This window comes from Fringilla coelebs (assembly GCF_963513975.1).
Source record: "Fringilla coelebs genome assembly, chromosome: 2".
Lineage (NCBI taxonomy): Eukaryota > Metazoa > Chordata > Aves > Passeriformes > Fringillidae > Fringilla > Fringilla coelebs.
Window position 1 is genome coordinate 45,743,612 of NC_140029.1, and position 18,189 is coordinate 45,761,800.

Consider the following 18,189-nt stretch of genomic DNA (forward strand, 5'->3'; position numbering starts at 1 on the left):
TTCTCAGGCTGGAAAAGGATTGTTTTGCCTAACTGAACTGTGAAGAGAACTTGCTAACACTTTATAAATTCAGAGTTATATACTAATGCAGTACAGAATCTGGAAAATATGAAAGCTAAAACTTAAGGCATCAATTGGATAGCATATATCATAGAAATAACAGCCCTTTCAGAAAAAATGTAAGTTTTAGAATTCTATTCATGAAAATATATACCATTTTTATGGATGGTCTGCATAGAGAATCTTTTTCCTGCACAGTACGTTCCCCACTTACTGCACATACTGGCAATCCATATACCTTTTTTTGTTATATTTTCTTGTTCTTTAATATGAAATCTTCTTCCTTTAAATATCAATTTTCAGAAATCAGTCTAAACTTACAAAAAAAAAATTAAATTCTTCTTTAGCATAATAAAGAGAAAATGGAAGAATATTCAAATTAAAATAAGGTTAAATATTTTGCTGAGAAAAGAAAACTGTGGAGAAATAATAATGACTTCTTAGACATATCTTAGACGGTGAGATTGCCAGGAAGTCTACTTAAATTATGACCTGACTTTGAAGGAAACGGTACAACTGAAGGTGTGTTCTGAATTGTAAGGAGATTCACTGATTCCCACAGGCAGGAAGGTGTTCAGTAATCCCTGAGAAAGCAGGGCTTCATCCTGCCTAATTGTGACTTGGAGAAGACATAATTCTGAACATCCCCCATTCCTTCTTCTTCCCTCAGCTTTATGTACTGAGCATGACACCATTTGGTACGGGATATCCTTTGGGTCATTTGGGGTCGCCTTTCTTGCTCCTGTCCCCCCCCAGTCTCTTGTGCATCTGTGGCCTCCTGGCTGGTAGGGCAGTACAAAAAGCAGAAAAGGCCTTATTGGGGTGCAAGCGCTGTTCAGCAGCAAAAATAACTCTGCATTATCAATGCTGTTTCCAACACACATCCCAAATATTGCCCCACATTACCTACTGTGAAGAAAATTAAGTCAACCCCCAAAATGAGCACAGGAACATTCATAGGTAGGTGCACTTCCTAATTAGTTTATTGTTATATTGAAAAAAAATTATAAGAAATTATTAAATGGAAATATTAATGTGAATTTTGAGTGCTTATTACTTTTATTATTTTCTTTTTAATACACAACTCAGTCTAATTCCATAATTAAAGAAAAAATCATAATGCATGTTTCCAATTATCTTGAAATCAAAACATGGGACCTTATTTTTCAGTATTAAAGGTATGTGGTCAGAGTCTGAAAATTTAATTTATATTGTTAATTTGTATAGATAATTCAGAGAGGAGGAACACCTCAATTTTTTTCCTTGTTTAGGCAACTTAAAGATAGAGAAGTTACCCACAAAGATGCCATAAAACACACGATTCTTTTTATTTGATCTGTGCATAAGAAAGAGTTTTATTGACTTTAGACTGGTTTGGGATTAAATTCCAGAATGAATGCATGTTTTTTCTTGGAAGTGCCTTCCATAAAACAGATTTAAGAAAATGAGAAAGGTGTAGAGGAAAAAAAATAATGTAAACTATGTGAAACTCTTAAGGTACAAAACTGTTCATTGGAATTATATTGGAATTCATAATTGTTGTTATGGAAAACTAGTACAACCATCAAGCTAAAAAAGAAAAAAAAAAAAAAAAACAGAACATAGTAACAATATAGCTATTGGTGATAAAAAGTCATGAAGCCATTTCTGCCAGTTATGCTGGATTTTGTGCATATAATTAAAAAGAATGAATCTATGATGACCTTCTTCAGATATCCAGCCCATGCAGAAATTGCAGAGAAGGGGACAAGCTAGTCATACTAACTTCTTTCATGTAGAATTTTAAGATGGAGAATTTTTAGGCCAGAGAAATGTTCCTGGACACAAACCTCAACGTGGTGATACACACTGTGCTTCTGAAGTTCCCTTATCTCAAATATTGTAATGGTTTATTCCTCTAATGCCAACACTTAACATAGACTCAGAACTAAAAGACGTGAGAAATTTATGTTGCTTAGTTTTTTTTACTTACCTTCATGCCCTTGAAGAAAATTAATGGAAACAGCTGTGGAACCCCAAATATCACATCCCGTATAAATTGAAGACAGTACAGCTGACAATACATTATTATATTCACATGACATAATAGTTGATCACATTCCCCAAAAAGCAATCATAAAATTAATTCCCAATATCTGCTGTAAATCTCAAATATCATGTCATAGGTAGCTCAGTACATATTGATGCAATAGTGCACTTGTGCTCAGATGATAGCAACATAACAAAAGAGGAAAGTGATTTTTACAAACATTAAAATTCTTTTTTGAAAGCATTATTGTAAGTGTACAATAAGCTGGAAACAACAAGCCATATGGTGTCCTTGCTGAATGAGAGCTTTATTTATGCAGAGCTCTAGCAAGTCAAAATAAACAACATTAAGATACCTCTTGTAGGTATAATAGGAAAAGATGTATAACATTGCCTGAGAATTAAAAGTAGAACTGTAACATTTTGACATGATTTATTCTCCAAAGCCACACAGAGAATGCTTGGTTAAAAATACTACCTTTTCATAGCTAGAGTACATTGTAAACTGCATGCACAATTAGGCATTAACCTTAATGCTTATGGGTATCACTGTATCAAAAGTTGAGTCCTTGTCATGCTTTAGGACACAATTGTACAGATTTTTCCTAGTACCTAAAACTAAATCAACTACAAAACTCTTGTTTTCTTCTTTGCTGCCCCTTCTTTCTATTCCACTTCCTCTGCCTTTATTAGTGTTTTTCCTGGTTTAGCATGACTTTATTATTAATAATAGTTATAATTACTATCATTATTTCATTCTGTTGGTAGATTTCCTTTTACTAATGGATAAACCACTCATATAAGCTAAAGGACACTACAAGAGTAAACTGTCCAAGCACCACTAATTAGATATGCTGTGTAAGATAAAATATGAAAGCTTAAGAATAAAGTTGAAAAGCTATAGATGCTTTTACATTATTTTATGCTGAGAAACTACAGCACTAATGATCTTGTTTTTTCTCTATGTAATCGTCCAAGAGTTTCACTAATTTAAAATGTCTTTTTATTTTTTTATTCCTCACAGGGCTATCAGAAAATTGTCTTTTTTAAAAACATTAGGAAATGAAAATATTGAATTTTTTATTGTAGAATTAAATCTTTAATGTAGAATTGCAAACTTGCATTTTTACAGAACATAAAGATTTGCTACTCTACAACTACAGTGAAACATATTTGGAATTGCAATTATAAATGTGCCACCATGTGTATGACTTTTTCTTAAGGAAATTGCATTACTCAGACTAAGGGTTAGCCAATATAGCTCAAAAAATGAAAATAAGTGTAAGAAGGGACGCCTCCGAGAATTTCTTTTTTTTACTTAATGAGCCGTCAAAAAATGCAAAATAGTATTTATTCTATTGTTAAGATCCAAATCACTCTGTGTTTAAATGGAGTTTTAACCATGATGACATGCCCAATCTTTCTTGAAGAGAGGAGAAATTCTGCAAACCTTTCAAAACAGACCTGAAATATTTTAGTCAATGTCAGTAGCTTAGAAATAGTGCACCAGTCTTTAAGGGGGCTTTGATACATCATGCTGCTTGTGTGTTCAAATCAGATGGAAAATTTGCAGGCAGTCCTCACAGTAGTCCTGTGGGAAAGACTGGAAGAAGAGCATGCTTTCATGAAATTTTACAAAAAAAATATCTGGCATTAAACACAAAAAGCTGAAACTGGTAAGCTAACCACATAAAAATGAAGAAAAAAGAGAGAAAAAAGGAGAAGCTCTGCATCTGGAATCTCTTAAACCCTGCACTCATTATGCTACTTAAGGATGAAATAATTTGGCCACCCAGTGTTAGGGAAACCACAAGAAAAATTTTCATCCAAACCTCTAAATATCTGGAATTGATTTTATTTTTCTGGAAATTTTATTTCAATTTAAATTTTCTATTTTCATTTTTTATCCCAAATCCAACCACTTGCTTTAGATAAACCCATATTTATTTGACCTAGAGAGCCTATTTTACACTTAGGAATTTGTCACTCTTGTGCCGAGAGTGACACAGGAACAGGCAGGAGGCAGGACTGTAGAAAGAGCAGAAGAAAGCTTTATTCAAGAGAACATCGAGGTTTCTATAGAGTAATACAAGAGATTCTAATTGATAGGCTAGTTAACAAAAACACCTTCCTCATACACGGTCCTTGAGAAGAACAGAAAGAGGAAGTAGAAAAACACCACCTGCAGACTGCTTATACTTAATTTATCGCATCCTTACAACTCATTAAAAATTCCCACAAGCTGCTGTGAGAAACACTTGCCCTTTCTCTCTCTCTGTCCCATGGCATCCACAGGAATTAGTTTTAATGAAATTGTGAAAATTATGAAGTTTCTGAAAATTGTGGATTGTTTTGGAAAAAAATCTCATAGTAAAGCCATAAATCACCATTTGAATGAAAAGATGTGTGAAATACTATATTTTCTTTTTTAAAGAGCTGAAGATAGAAACACTTGTCTATGTCAACTTCCATGACACAAAATTGTAGTGCATTTTATCTAATCCCAAATTTATTATGGTCTAAACCCAAAGCTGAGCCACAATATCTTTCTATGAAATCAATTTCAAATTCTGACTCCTAAATTTGACTGTCTGCAGCAAATGGGGATCAAGTAGGATAACACCAGACAAACCAAACCCTGCTAGATGGTAACATATGAAAAAATACAGAGAGCCCAGTGCTGCCTAAAAAAGGTGTACGACTCACCAAACATGCACATGCATTTTAGAATGAGCTGAACATTTCACTCAAATCCAGCAACTGCACTGCATAGACCAAACTGAACATCTACCTAATAGAGAGATGTTATAGACAACCTGAAAGTCTTAACCTGGGGCTGAATTGCTCCCTGGATATTATTGACTATGTACATGGGAGGCACAAACACAAAGCAGAACACAGCACTATCCGTCACTGTCCTTAATGTATTTGCACACAGAACAATTGTTTACTACAGCAAATTAAAGAAAATACCCACAACACCCAAAAATGCACATAAATTACTGTTAAAGCTTCAACTACACTTAAACCAATATAGTTTGCTAATCTAAAATCTCTCTATATTGCCAAATGGAGCATAAATTAATTCTTCTTTCCACTGAGAGAGCAATTAAAGATGTTTTGGAAAATACATATTCTTTATAATATACAGAAATGCCTCAAAGCATGAAAACTAGAAATTCATGGATAGTGAATTTGTATTTGAATTGGCCATTATTTCTAGAATATTTTCAAGTCATAAAAGCAACTGTAGAAATGATACTTGAAAATGGTCTTATAAGAGCATAACTATACAGTCACTTTGAAATTTGTAAAGGTAGTACCATTTGCATATGATAATATGAACACAAGTTTTGAAGATACTCAGATGAAGTCTACAAATTATTGTTATTATACCTAGTATTTGTTTTCTGGTAACTTTCCATTTCACATGCTCCCTATCATAATCAAAATGGTTTTTTAGATAACTGTGTTTTGAAGCCTTCTACAAAACAATTCATATTCAATATTCCAGTTTTTTATCTAGAAACCTGTAAATCAACTGAGACATGTTCTTACACAATAATAATCTCTGCAGCCTTGAAGCTGCCAAAAGGCTGGTAAGAAGTAGGAAAAAGACCTTTTTTAAAGGATAAGATGTGAATGGGAAAAGCTTGTTAAATGTCATTAGTAAAACAAACAAAAAATACTTTTTATTAGGAAGGAAGAAAATATGAATTATTTTTTAAAATATCTGTTTAAAGGAAAAAAAAAAGAGAGCAAAAAATACGACATAAATTCTTCATGCACGTGTGCAAGCATATGGTATGATACTCACTCTGCCGTGTTTGTGATACTGATACTCTCCCAGAAAACAGTTCTTCTCTGAAGGTGTCTTGTAAGGTACTTACTTTGTTAAAATTTATTATTACAGATAAAAGAAAAATATTAAAGTAATAAGATTTGACAAAATATCTAGGACACTTTGTGATTAACAGAGAGACTGACAATTCTGTTTTCTATATGGGAATGTTTGATATTGGTTCATGAATAAGACATCTGAATGTAAAATATACACTGGAATGTGATGCTTCAGTATTGTAATGCACCATTCAAGATTTTTAATGCTGAAGATTCATTAAATTTGATTACTCATAAATCCACAGGACAAAATAAAATACCCTACCTTAGAAAACATAAAACCAACTCTACTAGTTGTGTTCAAGTAATGTTTATAAAGAATAAAAATGCTTTGGAAGAGTGAAAATGAATGAAGATCATGCAAATATTTTGTTCTGTAAGCATGAACACCGCAACAGTATGATTTATTATTAGGCATCTTTAAGTTATGTGAATCTGGTGTTTAATAAAATGTAGACACCTTCCTTGCATCTTAAAATCCGTATACCATAATGTGTCTAGTTGCTTTTATTCCTGGAACATAAATCATTGCTTCTAATACATTTAGTAGAAAGCCATTGTAAGGTTACTAGGGTTTTCTTCCAAACATGTATCAAAACAGTGTGTAAAGCATAATTGCAGGAAAAAGAAATCCCTATTTTAGGGATAAGAACATTTAACTTGAATACTTCCACTGGCTTCCTGATTTTTTTTAGTGGATGTGAAAAGACTAAAACACTTTCAGCTATTACCTAACAAACTGAATTATATATTGCTTTCTTTCCTTTCTTTGCTTCCTAAGACGTAATAAATGTAATGCAGGATTCAGATAAATTGTAGAGGTACTTCTTTAATTTAGATGGTAAAAAACAGTTTTAACACTTTCACTAAGTTAATAGTCTCCATAAACAAATATAAATCACTCTAAAATATTTCCTCTGAGAGAAAACAGCAACTCTCTCTGCATTGATAGTACTGCCAATTTACAGGGTTTGAGTTCTGAGTGCTTTGGCCTGCAATGTCTTTATGGGGTATTAGGCAGTCCATTTTTTTTTTTTCTTTTCTGCCTTCAGACACAAGTTATGTTAACTTCATTTTTCATGGAAGTTAATGATTTAAATAAATTAACTGATCTGTGCAAAGGACTGCATCTTTTTAGTCTAGTGTAGTTTTTTCTGCCTCCTCCATTAACAGATATTCACACTGATATTCAATATTTAATAAAATTTTCAAACTCCAGTAATCCATATAAACCTTTCTGTAATTTTATGGAAATCTGGAAATCCACTTAAATCACAGCTAAGGACTTTCTTAATTTCTCTTGGGTTGGCATCACCATTCTGGAATTTGATTTTGAAAAACGTTTTTCTAATTTCTTATCTACATTTCCTAATGTGCAGATTATATTTGATTGCACCATTCTTTAATTCAAAACTAAAGTTTTCTTTCATTTTAAAAGAAAATTGCATTTCTATCTCAGTCCCAGTTTTGGAAAGCTAAGAAAATTATACTTTTGAGTACTGTCTCAAATGCTTAGTCCTATATCGTTCCTATTTCATTCTCCTATCACATTCTTCCAGACCATATATTAGCATATACGAATGTATTATCAACCTACAGACCAGAACATTATAAAAATTTAAGATAATACCTTCTGGCTACAAATAATCCACAAAGTGAAGGGTTTTTTATTAATATGTCACATTTAAAACTTAGAGTTTAGGTTTTCTTTTCCTTGGTGTATCAAACTTGCCCTTTACTTGAATCCAAAGTATTAATTCCAGACCTGTTTTTTTTTTTCGGGGTGGGGTGGTTTTCCAGTTTAACTTAACTTGGATCAAACTTCAGCACACAGTCCAAGATCATGTTTTTATTTACCCCCTCTAATGTCATCATTAGAAAAATAAAGCCCAAAATATGTCAAATAGCATCACTTCTTAATTTTTCAATCATTTGATGAAGACTTTTTTAAACTGTGATATCCATGACATTCAATTTTTATTATTTGAGTTTTCTAATTAACAGTCTAAAAATTAAGATAAGTCAATGTTTTTATTTATCCCCATCACACTAAGTCACTAAAAATCTCAGTAGACTCTTTTAACATTCTCTTCCAAAGTGATTTGATGGGAATACATTCTGCAACATAAGAGACTTGTTTTTAATTCATGGTCTCTTACATCAGTAATTAACTTTTTATTCAATATATATCTAACCAAGACCAAATGAAATCTAGCCAATGATTAACATTTCATTTCCTGTGATAAATAGTGAATAAAGAGAATATAAATCTATTTCTAATTAATTCTACTATTAGCATTACTTTAGCCATTCTCATATTAGCATTTATCCGATTTGATTTCTCTTTTAAAATAAAACTAATCACGAAGTCTGTGCCAGTCTTTTCCTGATTTCTCAGTTTATATTAGCCATTGCAGCATAAATACAAAAAAAAAGTTGCTTTATTCGCAGGTATGGGATCTGTCATTCCAAATGTTTTTTAGTATATATATCCCAGTGATCAAATATTTGAGGGCTATAAGACTCTAGGGCAATCACTAAGTTTAGAGACTGTAGAAATGTCCTTTGTTGGACAGGATATAAAGCCTTAAAGAGCTGAACAGCCTAGGTAAGCTCTTATAAGGTCAAGGAGAATCAAAGAAATATACCTTTTCTTTAAAGATCCCTAAACTTTTCCTGACTGTTGTGTCTAACCTGATCTTGAAAACATGCCTTGAACGACAAATTTCAGTGTCTCTCTTGAACTACCTAAGAACTACTTTTCTGATCCCTTGTAGGCACATGTAGCCACAGATTCCATGGTTAAAAAAAAAAAAGAAAAGAAAAATAAAATTAAAAGGAATAATACGATATGTGATAAAATATAATTTCTTTACTACCTTCTCTGACTTTTCTGCAAAATTATTGAGTTTATGTCACAAAGAATATTTTACATCTTATTAATTTATCACAACATTATCATATGGTATAGCCATATTCTATATTAATCTTTTGAAAACCCAGATTCTCTATTTTTAAATGTATCTTACACAATTTATATAAAGGTGCTTAGTCAGATCAGTTTTACTTTGATATGCTTTTTTTTAGTGCAGGAATTCATGTATAGTTTTAATAGAATGAAATATGTTTCTTGCCTTTTGACATTTTTTTACTATTGTTGCAAATCCTCATAGATTGACATTATCTAATTTTTTTTCTCTCTTTAACAGCAGGAAAACTGCAGAAAAAAACTGACCAGAATGAAGTCCAAAACAAACTTGCTTCATATTCAGCTGGAAAATTAACAAACAATTCTTATTAGACTTTCAGTACTGGGATTTTTTGATGATGTTATATTGTTTTTTTTTCTCTTTCGGTTCCGGTCTGTTTTAGGATTTCTTTTTTTCCCTGCTTCCCCACATTATTCATGATGTTCCCCTGTAAATCATGTTGAAAACCCTATCAAACTCATATTTTATAAATTTTGTTGCTGATGTTAGTTTCTTAATTTTTCCTTAGAACAGGAAAACACAGTTGACTTTATTTTAGATGTTTAATTCTGAGATTTATTTAAATATAGTTGATTATTGATAGATTGTTCAATACCTTGTTCTATGAGTATTTCACCAAAATCTGAAGTTATTCCATAATCTCCAGTCTCCTGACCATTTTTTTTCATTTCTCGTGCTAGAAAGAATTTTCAGACAGATAGCAATATAAGTGATGATTTATTCATTCAAAAAACTGAAATGCAGATATATTGTCTCAAGCAGAATTATCTAATTGAAGAAATTTTTAGGAAAGAATTTAAATTTCTTGCAGATATATATTTAATTCTACATATGACAGGACAAGGACAGAAAAATTAAAATCTTGCAATTTAATGAAGGAGAAACAGTGTGAGAAAAATAAACTTACTCATACAAATTTTCACTTCGTGACCAAAGAACAGTGGCAGCGAAAATGTTCATAAAGTGCAGTGGACAAACATAATTAGCTGTTGATCAGTTGATTTGAGCTCATTGAAGATATTTCAGTTAGGATCTATATGACATATATTTATCATGAAAAATAGTGATTAAAAAATATGTCTCTGTTACTAAACAACCATTTTGAAAATTGAAATAAACTTTTTTTTTTGAAAGTTCAGGCTCTTTAAGATCTTAGAAATTCCTAATACTATCTTTCAGCACATGAATCTTCAGAGGCCACTAGAGAAATCTCAGTGCCAAGATTTTGTAATTTACACTCTGCAGAAGAAAATCACTTGCTGAGTTTTGTATCTGAAATGTAAAACTTTTTCAATTAAATTATATTAATCACACTTTCGAGAATTAAGTAATTAACAGAGAGATTAAAGGAGTGTTGAAAATGTGTGCAGGACAAGTAATTGGAAAAGAGGGAATTAGGAATAAAATGAAGTGTGTGTTATGCTCACACTTGAAGTAAATAAAGTACACAGGGAAATAGGAAAAAAAAAGGTAAGGAAAGCAGGAAAGACTCAAAGAAATAAGCAATTTGCCTGGATTTTTACATATTTAAACCAATTTCATTTTTTCTCTGTTCTTAATTCCCTGGCAGTACAATTTAAGAAGAGAGGTTAAATGAGAGGTTCAATTTGCCATTGGAGACTGTAGATGCTGAGATATAAAAAGGATGCATAAAGGCAACAGATGCAGCCCTACTATATTAGTTGTATGAAGATAAAATGGGAAGGAATTTGGCTCTGCTTGGAAGTGTTTGAAGTCACAGCAATTTAATGGGATAGAAAGAAAAAAGCAAACCACAGGTATCATATTATGCATAAGAGGAACATAACAAGTTACTCTCAAAAGAACAACAGTGCTTACCTAGTGACAGTTCCATTGCTCTGCATTCAATTACAGAGTGTATTACTCACTTTTTAGGGACATCATAAAAGTAGAGATTTTTACAACTGCAATTTAATTTACCTAATGATGCCAATTTCTTAAGTGGGATACATAAGGAAGAACCATTCAGTTCATTGGCTCTATCTGCAGCATGAAGACATAAAAGAAGATGTGGCCCTTTGCTATTTCTCAGAACTGTGCAACAGAACTACAAACAAAACAAAATGTGTACATCCGTACTGTCCATCTGAACTTCTTGGTGTCAGTGTTGATATTTATTTATTTATTTTGATAAATAAATATTTATTTATTTTGATCCTGCTTTCCATACTTTAGAAAGGTTTATTCTTTAATGCCAACATTAAAACTGTAATTGTGTGCATTAATTTAAAGTAATCAAAAAATTGCATAAGAATGGAAAAACAAATGGTTTCAAATTCAAATGAAATCACTTATGCTTAGCATTTTTGGAAGTTTCTCCTGAATATTGACTAGAAAAAAAAAGCCTAGATTCCTCTGGGGAAAGGATATTTGCACTTGCTCTATTTTCAGCAAATAGCAGAAATTATTGGCACAGAATGGCTAATATAAGATTGGCGAATAATTTATTTCAATTTATTCAATTTTTTCAGTATTTTTTTCAATTATATGGAAACATAGCTGTTTTTGATAAAGTTACTATCCCTAAGCAGGAAGCTGTTTTTGTTTAATAGCTTTATTCTTATGTAGTCAGCCTCAGGTCAGGACATAAGAATAGGACTGCAGCAAATATTATAATTATTATTGCTAGTAGCATTATCTAGTCAAAAATCTGCCAGAAGCTGTTATGCTAGGTGCTGCATGAGCGCAGAACTGAAATATAGATCTTTTAAAAGAGTTCTTACTAAAAGAAGTAATGAAAACAGGCAATTTTCCTGAATTTCACTTGGGAACAGTAATATCACTTCTAATATATTATCTGATTATTTTAAAAAAGACTAAGACAATTGGATCACAGCCCATTATTATATACTAATACCAGAAAAAATCTCTTACTTTGAAATAACAGTAATAATAAACTAGCCATATAAACATTCTTAGATAACATCTTTCTGTTATATGGAAGAGGCTATGAAAATTTTTTTCTACTTATTACAGTCTCAGAAGTGAAAAACTAAAGGATTTTCTTACAAATAAAACCTTCAACAAAAGAGCTTTATTTAGGTCTTATGCTGAATGTAGGTCTAACTTGATAGACCAGGCATAGTCTTCAGGCACAACTGATTCTATGCTCCATTGCTAGACAGAAAGGGCATATCCAAGTAGTACTGCAGAAAGAATTATGATGCAAAAATTACACTCTAGTACTATTCCTTACTAGCTTTATTTTTGTTTCATTTAAAGGTGGACAAAATTCAAGAAAGAATCCTGAAATACAATATCTCATCGGGTTTTAAGATAATGTCTTTGTAAAAACCAGAAATTTTTAAAACTGAGATCTCCTACAGCAGTCAGAGGGATGGAGTCCTAGAACCCTGACTTCAGCTGAAGTGCCCCCATGCACAGGAGAATATACAGGACTGGGGGAAAAAGACAGAACTAACAGGTGAGATGGCTTTAGCACAGAAAATTCTGATTCAGAATAAGTGCAAATCAATCTGAACACTCAGCTTGTCTTCCATCCCCAGAAAAAAAGGAAAACATTGATCAATTTTACAGCAGAGAATATTACACTACCATTAAATTTGTCTAAACCATACATTCTGAGATTAGAATTTCATGGATGAGTTTTGGACATAGAAATATTACTATTCAGATCTGATTAATGCCAACATCTTCTCATATTAATTTGTCTCCAGCAATTACAGTCAAATAAAGCCCTTAATAATTTCCTGAAGACAGGCAAATCCTAAAGTCCAGGGTAACAGTTTTCTTGTGCACAAGAAATAGTACCAATTTCTACAACAGACTGATGGGTCATTTTTTACACCACTTTGATTTGACACTAATTTTCTAAGCAGTGAACTTCCAAAAGACAGTGGACATTTGCGTCAGAAGAATCATGTATATTCCTCTTTGCTTTACCATTTTCTTTCCTTCTGGTAACTGATTTGCAACATGTCACGAAACAGAAATCCTTCTAGCAGGCACATAGTTCATCATAGATATTATTCATCCAGTCATCCTTGTTCCCAGATCTCAAAATGAAACTATTCTAAGTACTGTCCCTCCTGAAACAGCTCTGCAAGCTTGCCATATTGCTTTTTATTCTTTATTCTGTTCCTGAATGTGGTGGAAATGGCTTTAGCTATGGCTTTTGGAAGCTGCTGCTGAAGCTGCTTGGCAGTGCAGCAACTCAGTTACAAAACTGCAGATGTCTGGTGTCAGTGTAATCTATACATCTATGCAAGGCTCTGTAACTTCCAGATATCTAAGTCATAAGTGCAAAACATCATGTTATCCAGAATCTCAAAATAACCATTTTTATATGAACCTAACAATCTATCATAGGGTTTCTCATGGAAGAACTGCAGATTAATAAAATCTCTACAAAGAAAAAAAAAAAAACAACCAAAAAAAAACCAAAACCAAAACCCCAAAAAAGCAACCCAAAACTTCTAACAGTATGTTAACAGCAAAAAGAAGAATAAAGAAAATATGTAAATATGTGTCCATTCTTTGATGAAATTGATCACCTCACAAATAGGAAGGAAGATACAACAGAGTCCTTTAAAACGTTCTTTGCCTTTAAAAGCAATGATGGCCTCAGGGAAAAAAACAGAGCCCTTGACTGGAGAACTGTGACTGGGAGAGTGGTGCATTCCTCATGGCTTTGAACTTGTATGGGATTTGCAACAACTTAATGCCCTTAAGTCCACAGAGCCTGATGAGATTCATTCAAGGGAACTGAGAACAGTGGCCAATGTTATTGAGAGAGGTGTCTCAGTTATTTATCAATGGCATTGGCTCTCTAGAGAGGTCCCAGCTGACTGAAAGCTAGCAAATATTATTCCAGTCTTTAAGAAGGACAAGAAGGAAGACCCTGATAATTATAATTCAGTGCCTGGAAAAAAATATGGAGAAGATTATTCTGGGACTTATTGAAAACACTTGAAAGACAATGGAGTCATTGGTTAAAGCTAACATGGGTTCATGAAGGAAAAGTTATGCTTTAATAACTTAATACCCTTTTTTGACAAGGTTACCTATCTTGTGGATGAAGGGAATGTAGCAGATGTGAGGCAAGAATGAGAGATTTTAACAAAGTCCTTAATACTGTCTCTCAGACTATTGTGGACCAATTATCCAGCACACTGCCAGACATGTAAACAGCATGAGGGGGAAACATGCCTGAATGGTTGGTCTCAAAATGTTGTAGCAAATGGGGTGACAACAGGTTGGTATCAGCTACTATTGATATTCCCCAGGGCTTGGTTTTAGGGCCAGTTCTCTTTAATATTTTTATCAATTACCTGGGCACAGGAGTTGAGTATGCATGAAGTTTGATGGCGATAGTAATTTAAGAAGGAGGCATTGATTTCCCTTACAGGGAGGGTCTTGATAGATTAGAGTGCTGGGCAATAACTAACTGTATGAAATTCATCAAGGAGAAATGCTGGATTCTGTCCCTGGGTCAGTGTAATCCTGGATGTGCTTCTAGACTGGAGGACAAGAGACTCATGTACCGCCCTGCACAAAGGGAACTGAGAGTTCTGAAAGATCATAAGGTCCATATGAGCCAAGAGTGTGTCCTTACAGCCATCAGTCTGGCAGCCAGGCATATCCTGGGCTGCCTTAGGCCCAGCGTGGCTGGCTGATGAAGAGAAGTGATTGTCATGCTACACTTGGCATTGTTGGGGCCTCACCTTGAGTACAGTTTGTGGTTCCACTGTGTAAAAAGAATGGATTAGAATAGAAATATTGAAATGTATCCAAAAATAGGGAAGCACATATGATGAAAGAAATAGAGGGTGATTTATGAGGGTGTCTGGGGATAGAAGGTTTGTTCATCTTAGATGGGAGGAAACTGAGGGGGCGTGTTGTTGTCTGCAACTTCCACACCAGGAGAAGCCAAGAGGGAGGTGTTGACCGCTTCTCTCTGGTGTCCAGTGAGAGGAGGATGCGAGGGAATGGCTTATAGCTCTGTCTGGAACCACCACTGAGAGGGTGGTCAAACACAGGAACAAGCTTCCCAGGGAAATGTCATGCCCCCAAGTGCATAGATGTTGGAGAAGATTTTGGACAATGCTCTGAGACAGATTGTTTAACTTTTAGGTTGTCCTGTGTGAAGCCAATAATTAATAATCCTCCTGGGTCCCTTCCAACTCAGGATTTATGACTCTATGACAAAAAAAAAAAAAAAAAACAACAAAAAACTTATTGTTTTCTTTAGAAGCACTAAAGTTTGGATCCTTTTTGCACATAATGAGTGCACAGAAATCCCATCTAGACCCCCTAAGCTTTGTTTGCAGTCAGTATACATACTTCTAGGAATGATTCACTTCATGTTGGTATAAGTGTTTAAGATTAGACTAAAAAAAACCATTTCTCAAGAACTGCTGGTTTGCCTTCATCCATATATAAAGGACAATAGAGGATTTCCAGAGAAAGTTCAGATTTAAAAAATCAGACTTTTAAAAAAAATCTGTTTTAGATTATATGATGCTGTCTTCTCTGTATTATCCTATGAATAACCCAAACTGCCCAATGAATGATCCAATGGAATGCAGACATCTGCTCAGGAGTCTGATGACAAGTATGATAAACACAAGGAATTAATATAATGAGATAGATTTTAAAAATATGTTAGGTATCACCAGGTGTTTTCAAATTAGAGGCACATATATTATAGCCACACTAAGACCAGATATTAGTGATGAATTTTTTTCATAATTTTACTTCCGTTGCTTCTATATATTAAAAAAAATACCCAAACAACAACAATAACAAAAAAAAAAAAAACCAAAAAATTAAAAAAACCCAAATCCCAAAAAACAAAAACAAAACCCCCAAAAAACCCCAAAAAGCCCCAAAGCAAAACCCACCAAACTGATAAGGCCCTGATTATTTTTGTATTTTTGAACATTTGCATTTTTTAATTTGGATTAATACTATTTTACTGTCATTTCTGAGCCAAGTTCATCTTGCCAATTCTCTGAAGTTCATACATTGTATAGATAGTACATCCAGGTTCTCTACTGAGGTGCTGAAAATTACTCCTTCCTTCTCTCTAAAGGAACACATAAATGTTAAATATGCATATATTCAAGTTGTCAAGTTTCAGAAACCAACAAAACTGTATTGTCATACCAGAGACCTGTCACAATGAGAAGACTTCAAGTTCTACTAGTGTCATTTTCAAAAATACGTCTGAAATATTATTTCCTCATGAGATATGACATCCGAATTTTGATGAGCTGTAACGCATCCTATATCCTGTTTGAAGATTGTTTTTCAAGAAAGTCACAATAGCCATCAGCACTAATACTTATGTTTTTCTTGAGAATATGCTTAAAAAGACAGTGGCACATATGCAGTGTTAGTATTTTTGAAGGTACTCTAAGGATTGTTCTTGGTGACTTTTTCAGGGTTCCCACAAGGGACACAAAAGACCATTGCAGTTCTGAAGATGTCACCCCCTCTGTCTCTGTAGGAAAGCAATATGCAGTTCTTTCTGCACATTAATACCTGAATGATGGTGATTCATCTATGTCCAAAGCCACTGAAATGCAAAATGTTATATAGTTCATTCTGCACTGGGATTTTCTCAGTCAAATAGTTTCAGTCCTGAATTGAACATTTTTTGAAGTTTGGAAACTGACCCTCAAATTCCAGTGGTTTACTAAAAAATGAGTATCAGAATTCTATGTAGCACCAAAATCCCCAACACTTATAATATGTATATATTCTCTAAGATAAATGTATGCATATGATAATTTATTGTTTAAGACCAGGAAACAAAAGCACCTTTTCAATTTGGCCATAGAACATCTGATATTAACTACACTTTTTTCCCCCTGTAATCAAAAATTAACAGAAAATTTCACCTGCCTTTTCAAGTTGTTCATCTAAATGGAAATTTTTTTTTTAAATCTTGTTTATATTTAATCATACCCATAGTTAGTTATCTTCTCAAATAAGGCCACATCTAATCTGAACTGAAAAAAAAAATAGATTCTAAAAAAGAAAAAAAAAAAATCAGAGTCCTGGAAAAATATGGGGAAAATAGCAGGTATCTAGTAAAGAACCTTGCAAAAAACCCCTACTAATTTATGTCTTCTGTAGCCAAATGTGAAATCACCACAGAATTTTTTACTAATCTATGCACTGAAACTGTCCACATCCTGAGTTATTTTCAATTCTAATTTTTCTATTTCTTCCATGAATGCTGGAAATACTCAGTAAAAAGACTCAACAGTTCCAGATTTTTTCTTGCCTTTAGGGTACAACTGTTCTCTTTCTCATTACTGTTTATACCTGTTATTCCAGCTCTGGATGTAATTTAACCACCATAATGCTGAAATGAGAACTGCTTCCTTCATTTTTTTAGAGGTAACAGATGCAGGCCCTGCATAAAATGGCATCTATTGCTTTTGCTTGCTTTGTGTTTCATGACCATGCTCTATCTCTCTGGTGCTTACAGGCTGACACATTGCTGCAGAACCATTGCCCAGGCAGGTTGCCTGCCTCTGCTCAGTAACACTGTAAATTCCATTTCACTGAAAATACTGCAGGAAACAGGTATCAACTATCAAATTCCATTTTATGCCCACAAGAATCCTTTCCCGAGCCACTCTTTTTTACAGAAATATTAAAGGTTCTACAAATGTTTATATATCAAGTCTTTTAACCCTTTTTAGTATTTCATGGCTTAATGAGCCATAATCATTAAATAACTGGCACATTTAAGCAATCACAAGTATTTAGCAATCAATTGCTAAAAATTTTCATCATTTCTAATTTCTCTGGGGAGGTAATTCTAATGTGAAAATCAGAATAAAAGCAGAAATCTGTCCATTTCCCTTTGCATCTCTCATGGCCTAGAAGGTTACCTGTGCTCAGGTAGATGGCCTGTTGTACCAGGGCAGTGATTGTTACCTCATAGCAGGCGCTGACAAGGCTGCAGCTGCAACAAAACTGTGTTCAGTTTTGGGCCACTCATGACAAGAAAGACTTTGAGCTGCTGGAGCATGTCCAAAGAGGGAAATGAAGCTGGTGAAAAGTCTGGAGCACAGAACTCATGAGGAGCAGACAAGGGTGCTGCTGCTGTTCAGCCTGGAGAAAATGTGTCCTGACTTGAGATTTTTTTTTTTAGAGTTTTGTGTATTTTTTTATGATTATTAATGTTTTCTCAGGATGTGTCCAATTTCTT